The 19792-nt window shown below is 36.4% G+C and overlaps 1 long non-coding RNA gene across 1 annotated transcript; it reads right to left on the bottom strand.

Moving 5' to 3' along the window:
• Nucleotides 1–10261: 10261 nt before the first annotated feature.
• On the bottom strand, nucleotides 10262–13585 carry LOC145641834 (uncharacterized). Its single transcript, XR_014115559.1, has 3 exons — nucleotides 12935–13585; nucleotides 10737–10795; nucleotides 10262–10583 (listed from the first exon to the last, which is right to left on the bottom strand). It is a non-coding gene; the product is annotated as an uncharacterized LOC145641834 (long non-coding RNA).
• Between the last annotated feature and the right edge of the window lie 6207 nt (nucleotides 13586–19792).

Genomic DNA, 19792 nt, shown 5'->3' on the forward strand with positions numbered 1-19792 from the left:
ACCACCAAAACCACCTCTCCTACCTATTTAATCGTGAAAATCCCACCACCTACTCTTCTTAAGTCCCGAAATTTCACCACCTTTCCTTTTCCAGCCTCAAACCCTCAAGGGAGGTGGGGTTTCAGTGCTGGAATGGTGGTGTTTTGGCGGTGTTTCAGCCTTGAACCTTCAATGGCGGTGTTTCGGTTCTCCCGGGGTATCATTCGGTGCTAGGAAGGGAAGGGTTTTTGGTGGTGGACTAGGGAAGGGGGACGATTTCGATGGGTAGGATGGGTCAACGAGGTGGTTTCGGTGGGTGGGATGGGTAGGGGAGGTGGTTCCGGTGGTGGGTCTGCCGAAGAGGGTAGCTTAGTTCTTTTTTTTTTCAATTTTTCTTATTTTTTTATTTATTATTTTTTTAATTTTTGACCAATCACGTAGTGACATGTGTATAAACAATCCCAAATCATAAATGGTAACCTGTTTAACCGGTTTCAAGTCACTTGGGACCGTTGTGAGTAGGTTGAGTATAAAGGTCGGATTATTTAAAAATAACCCACAGATGGGATTATTTTTAGCGGACGCCCCAAAGGTCGGATTATTGCGGACAATTTTTCCTTACTTTAACTGTTATTCTTTTGATTTAGAAATCATGCTTAGATTATTTTGTTGATTCTTAGTATCATGTTAGGATGTTTTATTGCTTCCTAGTATTATGTTTAGGGTTAACTAATATTTCTGATATTATTATGATGCTTCCTATTTCTTTCTTAATATCATGTTAGTATCATGTAAGGGATAAAGCTTTGATCTTTAATGTTTAGTGATATGTTAGGGTTTTTATTAATCATGTTAGTATCATGCCTAGGATCTTGCTATAATTATTATGCTTTGAGATTGAGATTATTACGATGATGATTAATATATTGTTGCTTGATATTATATTATTTATTGTTATTGCTTGATCACTCCTTTTATGCATGTTTAAAGGGAATTATATTTGTAGTTGTAATCACGCTTAATAAGATAATTCATAATCTTGTTTAGGCTAATATGATTATAATTCAAGTGATCGCCAATAATAGATTTATTTGTGCATTAATATCAACCAACACAAGTTAAACAGGTCTAGGGTAAACCTATTGATTGCATATTAGTTAGAAAGCGCACATGAATATGAGAAGAATAAAATAGAGTCCTGTTTTTAGGGCTGATTCAATCACTTTTAGATTGGATTTGTACCTTCATCCCCAAACTTCCAGTCATGGTTCCAGACCTATTGGAATTAACGATCTCCTGGATCGTTAAGGGGTGTAACCTTCACCCTGTGAACGGTTTACAAATTCCTAAAACTTTTTGGCAACTCTTTTACTCTAGCTTCCTTCCTTTTAGACGCCGCCATGCTTAAGTGTATGATCACAATGGGGCTCAAGTGTGGGATGCTTGAAATATTCCCTACAACGCGCTCAAAAACCGAGGCCTAGACACCAATATTTATTAAAATAATTAAAACCAAATTAAATTAATAAAATAATTAAAATGGAAAAATAAGCCAACACAAAGCCAACCGCACTCAAGTGGCTCACGCACTACATGTGTGCCATATGCAATGCTACTTGGTGCATGTGCCTCCACCACCCCACGTAGCACTAGCTAGGTCAACCCTAGTAGCGTTTACTATGGGTTACCTAGTGCTAGGCACATGCCCCATTACTGCTTGCCCCTTCGCACTAAAGCATCAAGCATCAAGTATGCACTAGCCCACGACCTACGCATCAAAGGAGCTCGCACGCACACACAGCCACAGCACGCTGCTACTCGGCTTGTGCTGTTGTGGGGCTGTCGTGGCTACGCACACACACGGCCGCGCTGCCATGTGTGGCGAGCACCAAGCAGACCACCTCGGCTAGCCGAGTGGTTTTGCTTGGTTTTACGTGCCACACTCTCGGGATTAAAATCTGAGTTTTTGCGTGACTAATTTATAAATTCTAAATTAATTTTTAGAACTAATTTAGTGAGCAAAAATGAAAAATTAAGCAAGTCCAACTTTAATTAAAATTTCACAAAAAATGCACAGAACCAACATTATTTCCAAGAACCATTCTTTAATAAAATTGGTTTAACTTGGTGCAATAAAATAATAAGGGCAATCACTCACTATTAAATTAATTAATTTAAATTAAACATGAGATTTTTACAAAATAAAAGGGATTTTGAAAAATGAACACAAGTTCAATAAAAATTCCAACTTTAATAATTGTGAATCCTTGAAAAATTATATCTTCCAATATGAAGATAACACAAATTTCTATCACAAGTTTCAAACTTTCAATTCCAGTCAACTTAATACATGATTAAATTAAAAGTTGAACAAAAATTCATGGAATTTAGTAACTTAAAGTTTCAATCACTTAAAACAATTAAAGATTGAATCTTTAATACTTGGAAGAAACAAAGTACAAACATTTCACACTTAATGCAATTAATTTGCAATTATGTGAAAAATAAAACCAAACTTTCAAACACAAATTACCACAAAATAATCATGCCTAAAAGGGTTTAAAATTGTATATAAATTAAGGAATGAACCAATTACATAACCACCATAAATATGCAACGAATTTTCAAGGTTAGAAATACTTAAAAAAAATTCGTCAAAACGAAAAATCCCTCGAAACGTGCATTTCAAGTCTTTTTTGGCTAAACACACAGTCCTTAAAGAGTAAAATCATTTCCAAAACGCCTTTTCCACCCAAAAATTCACTATTTTTGGGCGAAAATCTAGGTTGGGAGCTGAAGTCAACACTAATACGGGATTAAAATTAATAAAACCGAGATACTAATCTAATTAGCAACTTAAAACCTAAAAAATTAAGCCATAAAAACACCTTGAAAAATTGATTATAAAAATAAATGAGCAAGGCTCCGATACCGCTGTTGGGTTTCGGTGAGTCCGACCCACTTTAAGGAGGGTGTTCCCATCATAGGAAAACTCATAAACCTCGTTTTTCTTCCATGTGGAGTTTATGGAATAATTAGCACAAATCATAAGTTTACCCATGCCCAAATTGGTCTATAAACCAGAAATAAGTTTGGGAGCGGGGGTACTAAAATAACGTTCCCTTTAGAGGGGAATCGTTATCCTAACCCTAGTGCGGCCTCTACTAGCTCTTCCTTTTTTACGATTTCATCACCAAACAATATATGCAACGCGATACCTAAAACTATGTTAGTTTATTTTATTTACACATACCAATTCACGTAGGAATTACATCGTAATGTCGTTATTCTTTATTTAATCAAATTCGTGAAAAGGACAAGAAAATAAACAATATTCGCCTTGGCTTAAGTGATCAACCAACAATTATTTTCAATTCTAATCTTTATTTAACGCAAGATACTATGTGGAATTGATTAATTAATTATTTTAAAGGTGATCAAACAACACTAATTAATTAATTAGGGTTCTTTTAAATAAGAAAATAAATGTGATTTAACTAAGTGCTCGGGAATTTACCACTTCTCTTTGCTAGATCTTTGTTTAGAACACTTATGGACTCCTTCTTGTTGGGGAACCTCCACCGTAGTAACAAAATATCAAAAGGGGTGAGTGTTTAGGACAAGAGGGGCTAAGTTGCACAAGTTCACAAGTATTTCGCCAGAGTTTTCGGTTATTTTTCTATGTCTTTAAGCCTCTGTTTAAGCTCTTATTTATAGGGAATGATAAGGTTAGGGTTATGAACATTCTGCTGGCTGCCGCAGCAGGTGTCGCACGCAACAGGTGAGTTGCGCGCAGCACCCCAGCACAAGTTATTAGGTTGCGCTGCTACGGGCAGTGCAACTAATTGTCTTGCGCGCGGCTTTATGGTAAGATTCGATTTTATATTTTTTGTATAATTCTGAATCTTCCGCAATGCAACTCTGGAGGTTGCGCTAGGTGTCGCGTGGAACTAAATTAGTTGCGCGCGGCAGCCCAGCGCGACTGTTTGAGATGCGCGCGGCTTTTTCTGCGGCAGCATTAAAATTTAACCTAGGCGCTCCTAAATCCGTCATTATTGGGTTTTAAGCACGGGCTTAAGCCTAATTATGATCGGTTTAGTTAATTGGACCTTTGTTTTGGCTTTATTCTTTAATTCGGGCTAGTCTTTTGTGTTTTGTGGCTTAACCATTTCTCCATAAGTATTCTTCACTTCGATCCAACACGAAGATGGTTTTATTTATCGTCATTGCACTTCCTGTCGAGACTGGATGCCAAAAGTAGATGTCTACAGTTAGCCCCCACTTTGATCGAGTCTAGAATAGATGATGATTAAAGTAGTCAAGGAAACTCTATCTATAGCATGGACTCGCTATGACACCCCAATAATTCCCCTTTTTCCAAACCACTTAATTCAAATAAAAATAGATGAGAACCATTGGCATGTTACCCCCACGTGTTAAAACGTTAAGGCTTTATCAAAGTATTGCAGCGGAAATCCAACTTAAATCTTAAAATAATATAATTTAGGATACCAATAAGTCAAAGCTTACAAATTGGAACCATAAAAGCCCTTATTAAATTAAACCAATATTCAAAATCCCAAAATATAACAAAAATAGTAAAACATAAATAAGTTCAACACAGAGAACGAATACTCTTAATCACACCAATCCCTTGACAATGCGTATGTCAAATCCCCGAACTTCACATCATCAAGCTAACCTGTGCAATACTGCTCCCCAATAATACAAGTGTAATAATTAGATCATCACAGGGTCATTGAAAGGCGAAGGCCATGACCAAAAGAAAACACACACAAAAGCACGCAATCAGCAAAGCTGAGTACATACAAGCTACAACGTACAAAACCTAGAATGCTCAACTAATTAAAGTAAATAAACATACCACACGAATTCATTAATCAAGACTCTACACTTTAACAATTTAATTGACTCAACATACTTACTAACAAATTCCAAACACTTGACTCTTTATATTTAATTTGGAGTAAGCAATAGACGAGGTTGTCCAATCCACCAAATCATTTTGGTCCCAAATGACCATTTAAAATAAAAGTTTAGCGCAATGCAAGAATGGGCGCGACTCCATTCTCACAAAGTTGGTCTAGGATCCCATCTAACTTTCTTTATAAAATAAAATATAAATACCAAAAGAAAAGAGGACATGTTGATCAAACAAGCCTCGAAAAGCCACAGGCTACCACCGTGTACCCCAACCCATAATTGTCAATACTCTAGAAGTGCACGCTTTCCAGAGTTTTATTTCTCATCCATGTTTCACTTTACGTGATTACAATTTTAATTAATAGCCGACTCATTCAAGAAGACCATACATAACAATCATACATCAATTCACTTTTAATCTTATTTAGGACAATGGTGATCACGTCACAAATTGACCTTTAATTCCATTAAACTTCCAAATTATCCAAATTGTTGAACATAGTCAACCCACCTAGCCATTTCGGCTTAACAATCCACCTTTACTCAACATACTAACAAGTCATGATTGAGTAATAAATAAATAAATAATAACCTTCTGGAATAATTAATAAATTCATTCCACTTAAACCATTCAATTCCAATCCTTTAATAATCCAAATGTGGTTAACAAACCAATCCAATATGTTGGTATCAACATTCCATACAAACAATTAATCCAATATAATTCAACATCCATAATTCCATACAAACATAATCAATTCACCAAAACATGTCTCATAAATATAAGCACATGCATAAATCAAATGTATAACCAAACAATTTCCATCCAAGTGTTCTCTAAACATGAAACTAAGTTCTTTTCTTTTGTACCTAAATATGATACTACTTACAACGAAGTAGACATGTATGTACCTCGTGTAAACAATCCTTTGTGCCACTTTTAATAACTTAAAAGTCTCCTAAAGAATAATCACTTCCTAGAAAACAACCAATAATCACAAATTAATACTTAAACAAATTTCCAGCAATATAAATTTGATTAAAAATCCTTAAAACTTAATTAACAACTTGTTTTTATGCTTAATTAATCATTAGAAATGCAATAGGAACAAAAGCCCCAATTTAAGTGCTCATTAGAACCCTAAAATCCCAATTTCATTAAATTGAAACCCTAGGTTTATAATTCATAAAATCTGAAAATTTATAACATAAATATAATCTGAAATTTTTAATCTTTATACCATCAAAATATAATTTGATACTAAAAATATAATTTTTATACTAAAATCAAAACACAAAACAATTTAATAAAACACAAGAGAATAAAACAAAATAAATGGAGAAAGAAGGTGAGGGAGGCGGCCACGGTGGCCAGCCAGGTGGTTCGCCGGCGACTAGGGGGCGGCGCCGGAGTCAGTGGTGGCTGGCGGCATAAGGGAGGTAGCGGTGGTGGTGAGTGAAAACTCACGTAAAAGGGGAAAAAAAAAAGAAAAAGAAAAGGAAAAATAAAGGAAAAATAAAGAAATAAAATAAAGAGAAGAGAATTTACTAACCTTTTTGTGTGGGGAAAATTTTGGGGTGTATGGGGTATTTATAGGAGAGAGAGTGGTGTAGGGCAAGTTGTAAGATTGGACCTCATAAAATTAATGGGCCAATTAAGTATGTAAAGTTAGATTGGCTTTGATTGTTTGGACATGAATTATAGAAGGAAGGTTCATAAAAAAGTTCTTTGTAATAAAATCGTTTATCCACCCCAAAAATAATTTGAAAATTTTGAAATTAAATCTCGGAAAAATACAAATAAATATTATAAATAAAATATAATTTCATTAATAAAATATTTAAAAATACGGGGGATTACACTCGCCTCCATTTGTCGATGCTGAGGAATTTCTAGGGGGTCCTGACGAGGCGGTTCGCCTTCGAAAGAGGGTGACCCGTCCTTGAGAGGAGGTTCGAGAGCGGAGATCACGTATACCGATGCTGTTGGATCAATAATTCGTGAGATCCTTCCAGCAGCGGAGGATGATGAGGGGATCCCGTTTGTACCTGAGACGGTTGAGTCGGTATGTCTTTTTTGTATATGTACTTAAACATTTCTATTTATTTTTTGTTTCTTATACATTTTTTTACTCACTGTCCTTGTATTCTTGGAACAGGTTCCGCAGGAAATCGTGAACGGCATGGTGAGGACTATACGTGCTTTCCGAGCTGCTTATTGGAGAGCCCTCGTGACTTTGTCATGCCATGATCATTGGTTGATCGCGGTAAGTTTTATTTCTTTTTCTTTTCAACGAAGTTATTACATTTCATGTATTTATCTTCGTTTTGGATTTTGCAGGATGTGCAGCAACCGTCTAGTAGTCGCCGAGCACCCTGATTCCTTTTGTACACATATTATTATTTATTTTAGGAAACAGATGTACATATTTTTTTTTTTACATTGTTGTACATATGACACATTTGAATATATGTCATCATTATTATTATTTTTTTGTTTCCATGTGTACGTATTTATTATTATTTTATTTTTAAAAAAAAAAAGCAAAAAAATTTCGAGGGAGGGAAAGGGTTCCTGACTTATCCCCCTCGAAAAAAAATAACCAAAACTTGAAAAAGGAAGGAGAAAAGAAAGCAAAAAGGAAGAAAAAGAAAAAATAAGAAAATAAGAAAAAAAAATAAGAAAGTAGGAAAGAAAAGGGACACAAAGGGTTAAAAGGCAAGTGTATGATTTGTCTTAAGATTTCTTGAAGATTCCATCATTATGTGAGCCAAAATAAGGAAATAAATCTAATTCACATACTGCGACAGGGGAGACACGCACAACTGAATGAGTTGCGCGCGGCTGTCGTGCGCATGTGAATTGGTTGCGCACGGATGTCGCGCGCAACTCATGAGTTGCGCGCGCCACCTGTTGGTGAACTTTCCTTTGAGCCAAATTTGCCGAAAATTTGCCCCTCTTGGGTCTATTTAAACGTGGTTTCTTGTAGGCTTTTGATCATCTCGCATTCATTCGCTTAGTAATATCATAAGAAACTAAAAATAATTAATCTCTCTAAATTCTCACTCTCTTTTTTTTTTTTAACAATGCTGAAGACCTTTGAACAATGTTTGAAGCAATGGGTCACTTCCCTTTCAACCAAGGACAAACAAGCTTTCAAAATTTACCACCTAGACCCTCTATTGAATTATATGCAACTAGTGATTAATTTTGACTTTCTTCATGCTGCAGTCAACCGTTGGGACTCTAACCACCATCTTTTCTTGTTTAAAGGGGACGAAATTGTCCCCCTACCTGGTGAGTTCGAGGCCTTGCTAGGCTTCCCTACAAATACTCTCCCTGTGACTTATTCGCCTACCTTGTCGGATCCCAAACCTATATTCCAAATATTTTTCGGCTTGTCCGACAATGATATGACCAATATTGGAAATGAAGAAGGCATGAACTTGATTTAATTTTATTGAATATTTCGTCGCCCCTCGTGAAAACATGACTAAACAACGCTTTAAAATTCGTGCTTTATGTTATTGTCTTGTTGTTAATTGTTTACTTAGGACAGGCAAAGAATATGGAGATTATTCCATGGTGTCCATAGTAGAGCAAATAGAGGGATGTCATTCACCCGCTTCTTTGGCTTTGGCGGAAACCGTTCTATGTTTGAATCGCCTTATAAGAGACCCTAACGAAAACGGTTTCACGGGAAGTCCACTCCTATTACACGTACATTTTTTTTGGCGTTTATCAGTGCAAGTTATGCAGCGCAGATGGCGTGCGCAACTGGTTTTTATGCGCGCGCCACCTGCTTGTGTAGAAACGCAAACTGATTTTTTTTTTTAGATTTAGCTCATAGAGCGTTTGCGAATTGTTGATCAGCCACAAAACCTTTAGGCTAATGGAGTAAGGACATTCCATGGACGTCGAATCCTTTATAAGCACAAGAATAAAGAGGAATGGACGTCGTTTTTCTGTCATGGGGTTCCTAACATACGCTTTGTGATTCCTTTGTGGAACATAAATAGTATGGTTGGGAATAGTCTCAATTGCCCTTACATTAGGCTTTTAGGCCTATCTAGTACTACTTATATTTTTCCTTGCAGGGTAATGAGATAATACGGGATGAAATAAATTATTCCCCCGCAAGATTGTGATGCCCCTAAAGATGTGATTTTTAAACCCGAGCGAGTTTTTCGTTGGATGGAGTATTGGTCAAGTCTTCCTAGATGGGTAGTACAAAATCCTACTGCGAGTATTGAATTATATTCCTTTTACAAAGCTTAGATGGATGCGGCGGATAAGGGCGAATTAAACAAGGCTCGATCTCAATATCAAGCCGCCACGGCTCGCAATCCACCTAAGCCTTTGACTCATTCGGCCACCACTACTCCTCCTAGTGGCCAAAACAAAGGAGTGAGAAGAAAATTAGATTTCTCATCTCCTAAGGCGTGTTCGAAGGAAACAAAAAGGAAAGCTCCTAACAAACCCGCACAACAAGGTGTGATAATCAAGGAACCATCGCAACAAACTCGAAAAAAGACTCTAACAAAAGTTTCGAAAAAGGGAAAAAAGGTTGAAAAGACCCAAATTCCCAAATTGAAGAACAATGTATGGGTTAAGAAGAAGAGCGTAGGAGAAAGCTCTAAGGTTTCTGAAAATACTTTGATGGAAACTACTCCTCCATCGTCTGTGACAATTGAGGACATAGTAAAACCTTAGAGTGTTACATAGTTTCGCTATTAGTTTTAAATTGAATAAAGTGTAATCACTACTATGTTTTTTTTTTTCGTTTACAATCTAGTTCAACAGTGTCTCTCTTTTCTTTGAAATTTGAATGAAATAAAATGAGCTTTATATTTTTATATTTTGATATGACCAAATCATAAAGATTGCCTACGTATTTGCATTACGAAATCAGGTCTTTACGTAGTTCTAATCTCTTAGGTAGAAATTAAATGAAAAATTAATCAAACCTTGTTTAAAAAGAATTAAATCAAAGTTTAATTTTATTTTTCGAGTATAGGTTATATTTAAGAAACACCCTCTTTTTGCTGCATGTAGAAGTCGTAACTTCGTTGAAATATAAAAATTCAGGTTTGCAGTTCACTAGTAGAAAAATGTGTAATGGCACCGGTTGAAAACCCCCATATGGCACCGGTTTTGAACCGGTGAGTATTTGAGGGATGCCAAAAAGTGGGATTTTTGGCACCGGTTCAAAACCGGTGGCAAAAAAAGGGTTTTTGGCACCGGTTCAGTTCAAAACCGGTGCCAAAAATGGCCCAAAAAAATTAAAAAAAAAAATTGCATTTTTTTCACTTAAATTGATATATAAGCACTAACATATATATAAACTTACATATTTTCATTAAAAAAAAGCTGTAATATTACAATTTTGGTCCAAAAAAATAAAATACAATTTACACACAAAGGCTGAAATAAAATAGAAGTTAAAATAATTTTTTTTTTTTTTAAAAAAGGCAGTTCTCAGTCCTTATATAAATGCTCTCCATTGTTGTCTGGTCTGAAACAGTACACACCACCACCTCATTATACTTGTCTCCAATCAACCGCTGCCTTGCTCGTAGCATTTCATAGGCTGCCCAAAATAAGATGGTAGCCAATGCCTTTCCAATCCACTCCCTACATCCGAGTGCATGCCTTGCACCTAAAAGCAGTACCATGTTAAAATAATTGAGAACTCGACAAGTTTCTGAGCAGCCAACTTAAAACAACTAACCTACTAATCTTAGCTGAACAAAGTACAACCTTAGAAGTTTGAATAAACACCTTAAGAAGTACTAAAGACAATCAGTAATACCTTAAAAAGTTTGAATATGTAAGAAATCGGGTTCACAAGAGCTCCAAGAAACATGATTTCTGTCAAGAATATTACAACAATAACAATGACAAAGGTTAGCAAACGAAAATATGGAAACAAGCCAAAAGATACAGCAGCATGGACACAATCTATGAAAATAATTCCCACCAAGTTAATATGATACTAGTACAAAAGAAGTGTATAGATCTGCCAGAAGCAGAAAGGAATACCGACATTCAGATAGCAGAAGCTGAGAACTGCACACCAAACTTCATGACAAACCACAATGAAGAATTGACAAGGATATCATGTCAAAAAATAGATAAAATAAAATTGAAAGGATTTATAAACAAACTCGCAATCCTCTCTTCAACACTAACATCTTAACTCCCAAGTCAAAGTTTTCCTAAAATATCAGCCTAGTTCCTTCCACAATACTTCACAAATCAAATCCCTCAACCTTACTGTGATACTGTCTGTCGAGTCACTACACTTTTTTTCTGACGTTTTTTTTTTTTTTTTGTTCTCTAGTCACTACACTTTAATTAGCACGAGTTTCATAAAAAAAAAAAAAAAAAAAAAAAAAAAAAAAAAAAAAAAAGAGGGCCTCTCCTCAAAGTGCTCCCTCTAAAGAGCTTCGTCTCCTGTAATGGATGATAATAAAGAAACTGCTGTCCAACTGACATTGAAGAGCTAAAAACGATACTATAATATTTCAGCCTGATTTCAATTCATCAAATCATCTTAATTAAAAGACATAAATGTCGGCACAGTGTAAATCTTCCAAGACTCAATATTTACAAGGTATATGACAATGCTATGGACAAATCTATCTTACATTTTACAAATCCAAAGAAGCCGAGATATATATTCAGCTAGAAAGCTACTGCAGAGAGGATTAGTTATAGAAAACAAATTCTATAGTTGTCAGCCCAATATAATAATAAGAAAAAAAGTAATCGCAACATAGTTCATTGGGTGTTCACTGGTCAGATAGCATACATTAAGGCAATGTTCTTCTCAATTTACTTAAACTTGCTTCAACCAAAATAAGTATCTTATCCTCAAATATAACAAATTCCATACGTTCAAAACATACCCTCACAAGTTCGAACAGAATAGGTTCCAAACTTCCAATGTCAAAAATAACTTGGAGGGAAGACAACCTAAAGTCTACAATCCCGCCAAACGTTCCGGCCAACGTTGTACTCAACCTCCAGCTGACTACAACACTTACCTTCATCATATAATTTATAATTAAATAAAATTCAACAATCTAAATCATGTTTAGCTCTATCAATTATCAATTAACACAAAAAAAACAACAAAAACAAACAACAAAAACAAAAAAAAAAAAAAAAAAAAAAAAAAAAAAAACCTTCAAGAAAATTGTACTGCAACCTTTTTCATGCATTTTTGCCTAATATATTTACAGCAAAAACGGAAACCCGTGAACTTACTCAATAAGACTCCCCCAATCTGACACTGCTCTCACTTGAGCATCAACAAACACCATCATAAAGGGAAACCCTTAACTCGTTAGCATTATCACCACCCTATTCCTTTTCTATTCTCTAACCAAAGACCATTTTTGATGGGAATGGTTTAATTCAAAATCTTCCTTTAATTTTCTTTCCTTCCCTTTAACCAATTACCTTTCCACTTCTTAACAAAATCTAAAGATTTTTAAAGTAAACGTGCTCTAATTGTTCCTAGAGCAGAGTCTAATATAGTTTCAAACATAACTTTTTTCACTACTCAACAACCAATTAAACTCAACTAAAGCATATTAATCAGCAATCATAACATAATAGCAATCTCCGTATTCAATGACATAATATATCAATTGCACAAAATAATGAGCTACCACTTGACTAGAATACAATCACTACTTTATTGTTGCAAATAGTCTGCTGGTACACATTTACGGCCAAACACTTACCATAACATCAGTCTAAGTCAACAGCCCAACAGAAAACAGATAAGTAAGTCCCAAAGAAACACTGACTACACAAAGTCCCTAAGTACAAATTGTTGGTTTACCATAACATCAATCTAAGTTAATCATGAAACAATCACAATTATAATAAAAAATAATAATCGAAAATTTTAGGTTTGACACCAAATTTCTCATAAAAACAAGAAATTGCAAAAATGAAAGAAAAAACGATAGATTCGAAAGAGAAAGCAAGAAATACCAAAACTCCGAGCTCCCAAGAAGCATTTTCGACCATGAATACCACGAACAACCTGGACTTCGTCACATTGAGGACATTTCTGGCGAGAGGTTCTAGAAAGTGATGACAAATTCAACCGCAAAATTTACAGAAATTCAACAACAATACCCCCAAAAAATCGACCAGCAAAACCCCAGAAATTTGACCCTAAAACCTCGAGAATTTCGACCCCAAAACCTACAAAGTCGACCACTAATCGAAAACCCTAGATAATCCGAGCCAAAACCCCCTAAATTCGAACAAATCCGAGCCACAGCCCTCTGTTTTCGAGCAAAAAATCGACCCAAAACCCCCACAAAATTCGACCACTACTCGAAAATCCTAGAAAATCCGAGCCAAAACCCCCTAAATTCGAACAAATCTGAGCCACAGCCCTCTGTTTTCGAGCAAAAAAATTGACCCCAAACCCCCACAAAATTGAACTACAAAAACCGTAGAAAATCGAGCAAAAATACCCTTAATTCGAGCAAATAACATTTGAAAATTCAAAAGATCTAAACTAGGAGGTTGGATTTTCGTAAACATCGCCGCCGCGTATGGTGAAATGAAAGGGAGAAAAGGAGAGGACAGAGGACAGAGGAGAAAGAGGAGAGAGAGAGAGAGCGATCAGAAAGAAAGAAGAGGGGAAAGAAGGAAAAATAAGAGGACCGGTTTTTTTAACAGTTTATTCCCACCGGTTTAAACCGGTACCATTTCACTTTTTTAGCACCAGTTTAGTTTGAACCGGTGCCATTTCTATTATAAAAAATTCCGCCAAATTTTTTCCCACCGGTTTTCAAGAACCGGTGCCAATAACTCGGTGCGCATTTGAGTTTTTCTACTAGTGGTTCGTCATCAAGTGGCGCGCGCAACATCTGTAGTTGCGCGAGCCTGTCGCGCGCAACGAAATTTGTTACGCGTGACATCCGCGCGCAACTGGACACCTGTGCTACGAATGTCTCGAAAAAAAAATTAATTCTGTATTATTACCCCCCCCCCAAGTGTGAAGATTTTTTCGTGATGTTCGAGAAAAATCTAAAGACTTAGAACGGATTATTATTTCTAAATTACCCCCCTAAGTGTTATGTATCTTACCGTGTTATTCGGTAAAATGAATAACACTTAGCATGTTTCAATTGAATGCTAATTAAAATTGGTTGTATGAGTGAATGAGTTTATCCGGATTTCTTAAGTCGATCAATGTTTATTAATTGGCGAATTTCTTCGCCTCCGATATCCATTAATTTGACGGCTCCTCCTGATAGGATTTCAATTACGCGGTAGGGACCTATTCAATTAGGTTTGAATTTCCCTCTTGGATCGGTGGGTGGACCACTAACCTCCTTTAGTACAAAGTCACCTTCTTTTATATTTCTGGGTTTTACTCTTTTATTGAAATGACGCGTAATGCGCCTTTGGTAGACTTGTACATGATGCAAAGCTCTTAATCGTCGTTCATCGAGGAATAAAAGCTCTTCATACCTCAATCTTACCCATTCAGCTTCTGGTATCTTACTTTCAAGTACGATGCGTAGGGATGGTATTTCCAGTTTGACTGGTTGAACTGCGTCCATTCCGAAAACTAAGGAGTATGGAGTTACTCCTATTGATGTCCGTATAGACATTCAATAACCCCATGATGCGAAGTGTAGTTTATTCGGCCAGTCTTTATAATTTTCTGCCATTTTCTTAATGATAACCGTTATATTTTTATTTGTCGACTCTACAGCTCCATTCATTTGAGGTTTGTATGGGGATGAATGATGATGTTTTACTTTATAACGAATTAAGAGGGTCTCGACTTCAGCTTTGAATTGAGATCCCTGATCACTAATTAGTTCATGTGGAACTCCATATCTACAAAATATGTTTCGTTCAAGAAACTTTGCGACATGTTTAGAAGTGATATTCACGTAAGAAGCAGCCTCAATTCACTTGGTGAAGTAATCAATGGCTACTAATACATACTCGTGCCCTCCTGCTCTTGTTGGAGAGATTTTTCCAATTATGTCAATTCCCCAAGTTGAAAAAGGCCAAGGGGAAGTGAGATTGTATAGTTCGGATGGTGGAAGGTGTTGCAAATTAGCGAACATTTGGCACTCTGGACATTTTTAACATATTGTATGCAATCATGTTCCATAGTGGACCTATAGTACCCTTGCTGTGAAATTATTTTTGAAAGCATTTTACCATTCATGTGAGGTCCACAAACACCTTTGTGAGTATTTTCCATAATGCATGTGGCTTCAGGTTGGTCTATACACAATAAACTTTGACCATTAGGTCCTTTTTTGCATAATTGACCATTTAATAGACCATATTGGGCCGCAAGTGTTCGTAAGGCTCGTTGGTCTTTCGATGAAGTATTTTCAGGATACGTGCCATGGGTAATATATTGGAGGATATGATCATACCAAGGACTGTCTCCTTCGATGACATTTATTTCCTCTATTATGTTGCAATATGTTGGTTCTTCTCTTCTATCAACGTATAATGGCATCATATTTAAGTGATCTGGAATGTTGGTCATTGAGGCTAATTTTGCTAACGCATCGGCAAATTGATTGTCATCCCTTGGGAGATATTTAAAATCAATATGTTCAAAATGCTCGATGAGTTGCTCTAGGTGTGCTTGGTATAATATCATTGTGGAGTTCCTAATTTTCCATTTTTTAGTATATAATTTATAATCAAATTGGAATCTCCATATACCTCTAATTTTGCACACCTATGGTAGCTGCTGCTTCTAATCCAATAATGCATGCTTCACATTCTGCAGCATTATTGGTAACCTCAAAGTCTAGTTTAACAGAGATTGGAGTATGTGCTCCCTCTGGACTTATGATTAACACTCCTACGCCACATCCTTTTTTATTGTACACACCGTCGAAGTACATTACCCATTTGTCATCTTGTGTCATGAGAATCTCTTCATCCGGAAGATGAGTAGTTTCTGCACGACTTGTTTGAATTGGATGTTGGGCCAGAAAGTCGGAAATTACTTTTCCTTTCATTGATTTTTCAGGAATATATTTTAACTTAAATTCGGCCAACATCACCAACCACTTAGATATTCTTCCTTGTATAGGTGGTTGTTCAAACAAATACTTTATTAGGTTTTGTTGAAAAATCACATGAGTAGTGTGTGGTAACATATTATGTCGTAATTTTGTAATTTCCCACACTAATGTTAGGCTTGTCTTTTCCAAGGTGCTATATTTTGTTTCATATTGAATGAATTTTTTACTTATGTAATACATTGCACGCTCAACTTTTTCTACCTCTTGTGCTAACATGGCGCCTGTGGCTGTGTCTGTAACTGTAATGTATAGCCTAAGAAGTAGTTTGGGTACTGGTGGTGCTAAAATTGGTGGACTTTTGAGATAATCTTTGATTTTCTCAAAGGTCTTTTGGCATTTGATCGTCCCATTCATGTTTCTCCTCTTTTTTCAATTTTTTAAATATTGGCTCACAAGTCATAGTCAATTTGTTGATAAATCGACTAATGTATTGTAGTTTGCCAAGGAATCCCCTAATTTCTTTTTTTGTTTGAGGGGGAGGCATGTCAATAATTGTCTTTATTTTAGAGGGATCGATCTCGATGCCACGTGTGCTTACTACGTATCTGAGTAACTTGCCAGAAGTTACCCCAAAGGCGCATTTTTGTGGATTCAATCGCATTTTGTATTCTTTTTATGCGAGTGAAAAATTTGCGTAAAGCTTTTATATATCCCATTCTATCTTTGGACTTTACGATCATATCATCCACATACACTTCTATTTCTTTATGCATCATATCATGCAAGAGAGTCGTAGTCGTTCTTTGGTACGTAGCTCCTGCATTTTTTAACCAAATGGCATGATTGTGTAGCAATACGTACCCAGAGAAGTAATAAAGCATGTCTTTTCTTCGTCTTCTTTTGCCATTAAAATTTGGATGTAACCTGCGTATCCATCCATAAAGGATAACATCGCATGTTCAGTCGTGTTATCTACCAATATATCAATATGTGGTAGAGGAAAATCGTCTTTAGGGCTAGCTTTATTAAGGTCCCTAAATTCGACACACATGCGAACTCGTCCATCCTTTTTAGGGACTGGGACAATATTCGCTACCCATTCTGGGTAATTACATACGCGAATAAAACCTGCGTCCAACTGTTTTTGTACTTCTTCTTTTATTTTTAATGCGACATCAGGTTTCATTCGTCGAAGTTTTTGTTTTACTGGTCAAGAGGTAGGGTTCAAGGGAATGGTATGTTCCGCAATTTCCCTATATATTCCAGGCATGTCCTTGTATGACCAAGCAAACACGTCTTCGAATTCTTTGAGCGTCAAGATGAGGGTCGATCGCTCTTCCGGATTTAGTGTTAAGCCAATTTTGACTTCTCTTTTATTTTCGTTAGTTCCTATATTAACTATTTCAGTTTCTTCAACGATAGGGTTCTTTTATTCTCATTCATTCATTAATTCAACAAATTTATTAATGTTATCATCTTCATTATATTGATTGTTATAGCATTCGAAAGATTCAAGAGAAGGCATATAATCGGAAATAGAGCTCATATTATTAAAATCAAAAGAGAATACATCAAGAGAAGAATCCTTTTTGGGATCTTCGTCCTTAGAACTAGAAAATAAAGACTCAGTAATGGCCACAAGGCCTAGATTTTTAACTTCCCTAGAGTTTATAATAGATTCATCATCCGATTCATCAAATATCTTCCCTTTGCCTGTGACGATTTTCAGTTTATCGCCTTTGTGATTGGTCCATTTGAAATATTTCCTCCATCCATGCTCAAAAGTTTCATTTGAAGGGGTGATCAAAGAGGTTGGGTCAAAAGCTTCATCTTGAATGGCGTTTTGATTGGTCATTGTAGCGACATGATTTTGCTCTAGTCCAAATAGCAAGTTAAATGCTTGCCCATCATAGCACCCTTGAGTTGGATGTTTTGATTTAACAATACTAAGATCGTCATCCAAGAAGTAGCAATAATGAAATATTTGAAATCCAGGCTTCTTGATTCCTTCCAGAACTAAGGATACTAATATCGTCATCCAAGAAGTAGCATGGGTAATCTTCACCCTCCCTAATGAATTTTCCATTAAGGGTTTGTTGGTTGGATGGGAGTAAAGTGATTATCCCTTTATTATTATTGTCTCTACGTGTTTTGTTTTTCGCATCGTGAGACTCCAATTCTTCTTTGGTTGGTTTATATCCCAGTCCAAAGGAGAAGCTTTTCTTTGGGATAAGAAGTAAAATGTTGTTTACTATCTAGGTGGAATATTGATCAAGCTTGAATGGTTCTTCAAAGTCTTCTTCCATTTCAATTGTGCAGATTGGCTCCGCGGCAAATCCCCACATGTCCTCTTCATCATTATCATGGTTTATTTCCAGGAGTGATTGATCATTTATTGCTATTTTGAGTAGAGAAGAATGTATAGTCATAGGAAGCCCTTGATAGTTCAACCTAATCATTTGATGAAGTGAGGATGGTATTGCACCAAGCTCATGTATCCAAGGACGTCCAAGTAGAAGGTTGAATGTAGGTTTTATGTCCATAACATGGAATTCAACCATCTTTTGAATTGGGCCTGTGGTAATTGGTAGCTTAACAGTTCCACACACCGATCTTCTCGAATTGTCATAGGCCCTAATGCTTTGTGTTATTGATTGAAATTTTTTTTCTAGATTAAGGCCTAAATATTTTGCAGTTTGCAATGGGCATACGTTTACAGCTGACGCATTGTCTACCAAAGTTAAAGGGATATTTTATCCCTTGCACCCCCACGGTTAAGTATAATGCATTGTTGTGGGTAGTGTCTTTTGAAGGTAAATCATCATTAGTGAAAATGATTGATTTGTAGGATTTCTCGCTAGTAAGCAAGCTAACGAGATCCTGAGGGGTTGTGTCTGTGCTTACAGACAAAACCGTTAGAGCGTTCATGAGAGAATCCCTATGTTCTTTAGAAGTACTTAGGAGTTCCCAAATGCTAACATTCGCCTTGGATTGGCGAAGTTGTTTGACCAATGGATCTTCCACCTCAAGTGGAGGTGGTATTGGATTTTGTACTTAACCTTGAGTTTGATTTTGTGTGGTCGAAGATCCATTTGGTGGTGGTGTTTGGTAGACTCGCCCAGAACAAATTAAATGATCTATCTCGTTTGGGTTAGTTGTAGGACTCACAAACCAACTTTCTTCTAGAGGCTTTGGATGTTCCTCCATTTCAAGATGTTCCATGAGTTGTGCTTGATGTCATTGTTCATCCAAGGAATGATTCGATAAATCTTGCGACTTCCCCAAGAAATGATCCCAATCAAGCGCTCCATTTGTTCCATTTTGTAAACAAGATGGAGGTGGGACGGCGGCATACTTAGAGACATATAAGTCTTGAAAGTCGTCGTCCCATAGTCCACATAGTTAATTAGTTGCCCCTATGAGTATTGTGGATAAAGGTTCACCTATAGGTGTGATATAGTCCAAAGGATTGAACATATCACTTCCCATATGGTCCTCATCGATGTGAAACACCCCTAAGGGGGATACATTATTGTTAGGTTTAGGCGTGGGAATTCTCCCATCGTCTACTAAATCTTGTATTTTGTGCTTTAAGACATAGCAACGTTCAGTATCATGTCCAACGCCTCTATGATAAGCACAATAAGCATTACCATCCCATTGAGGAAATCTTCTTTCCGGTGGAGTGGGTGGTGTCGGCCTTGTTGGCGCAAGTAAGCCTTTTTCATTTAATTTTTCTAACAATTCTTTATAGCTTACAGGAAATGGAGTAAATTTTCTTTCTTTTGTCCATCTCTTTCTAGGATCATCATATTGATTT

This window comes from Chenopodium album, chromosome 8 (assembly GCF_948465745.1).
Source record: "Chenopodium album chromosome 8, dcCheAlbu1.1, whole genome shotgun sequence".
NCBI lineage: Eukaryota > Viridiplantae > Streptophyta > Magnoliopsida > Caryophyllales > Amaranthaceae > Chenopodium > Chenopodium album.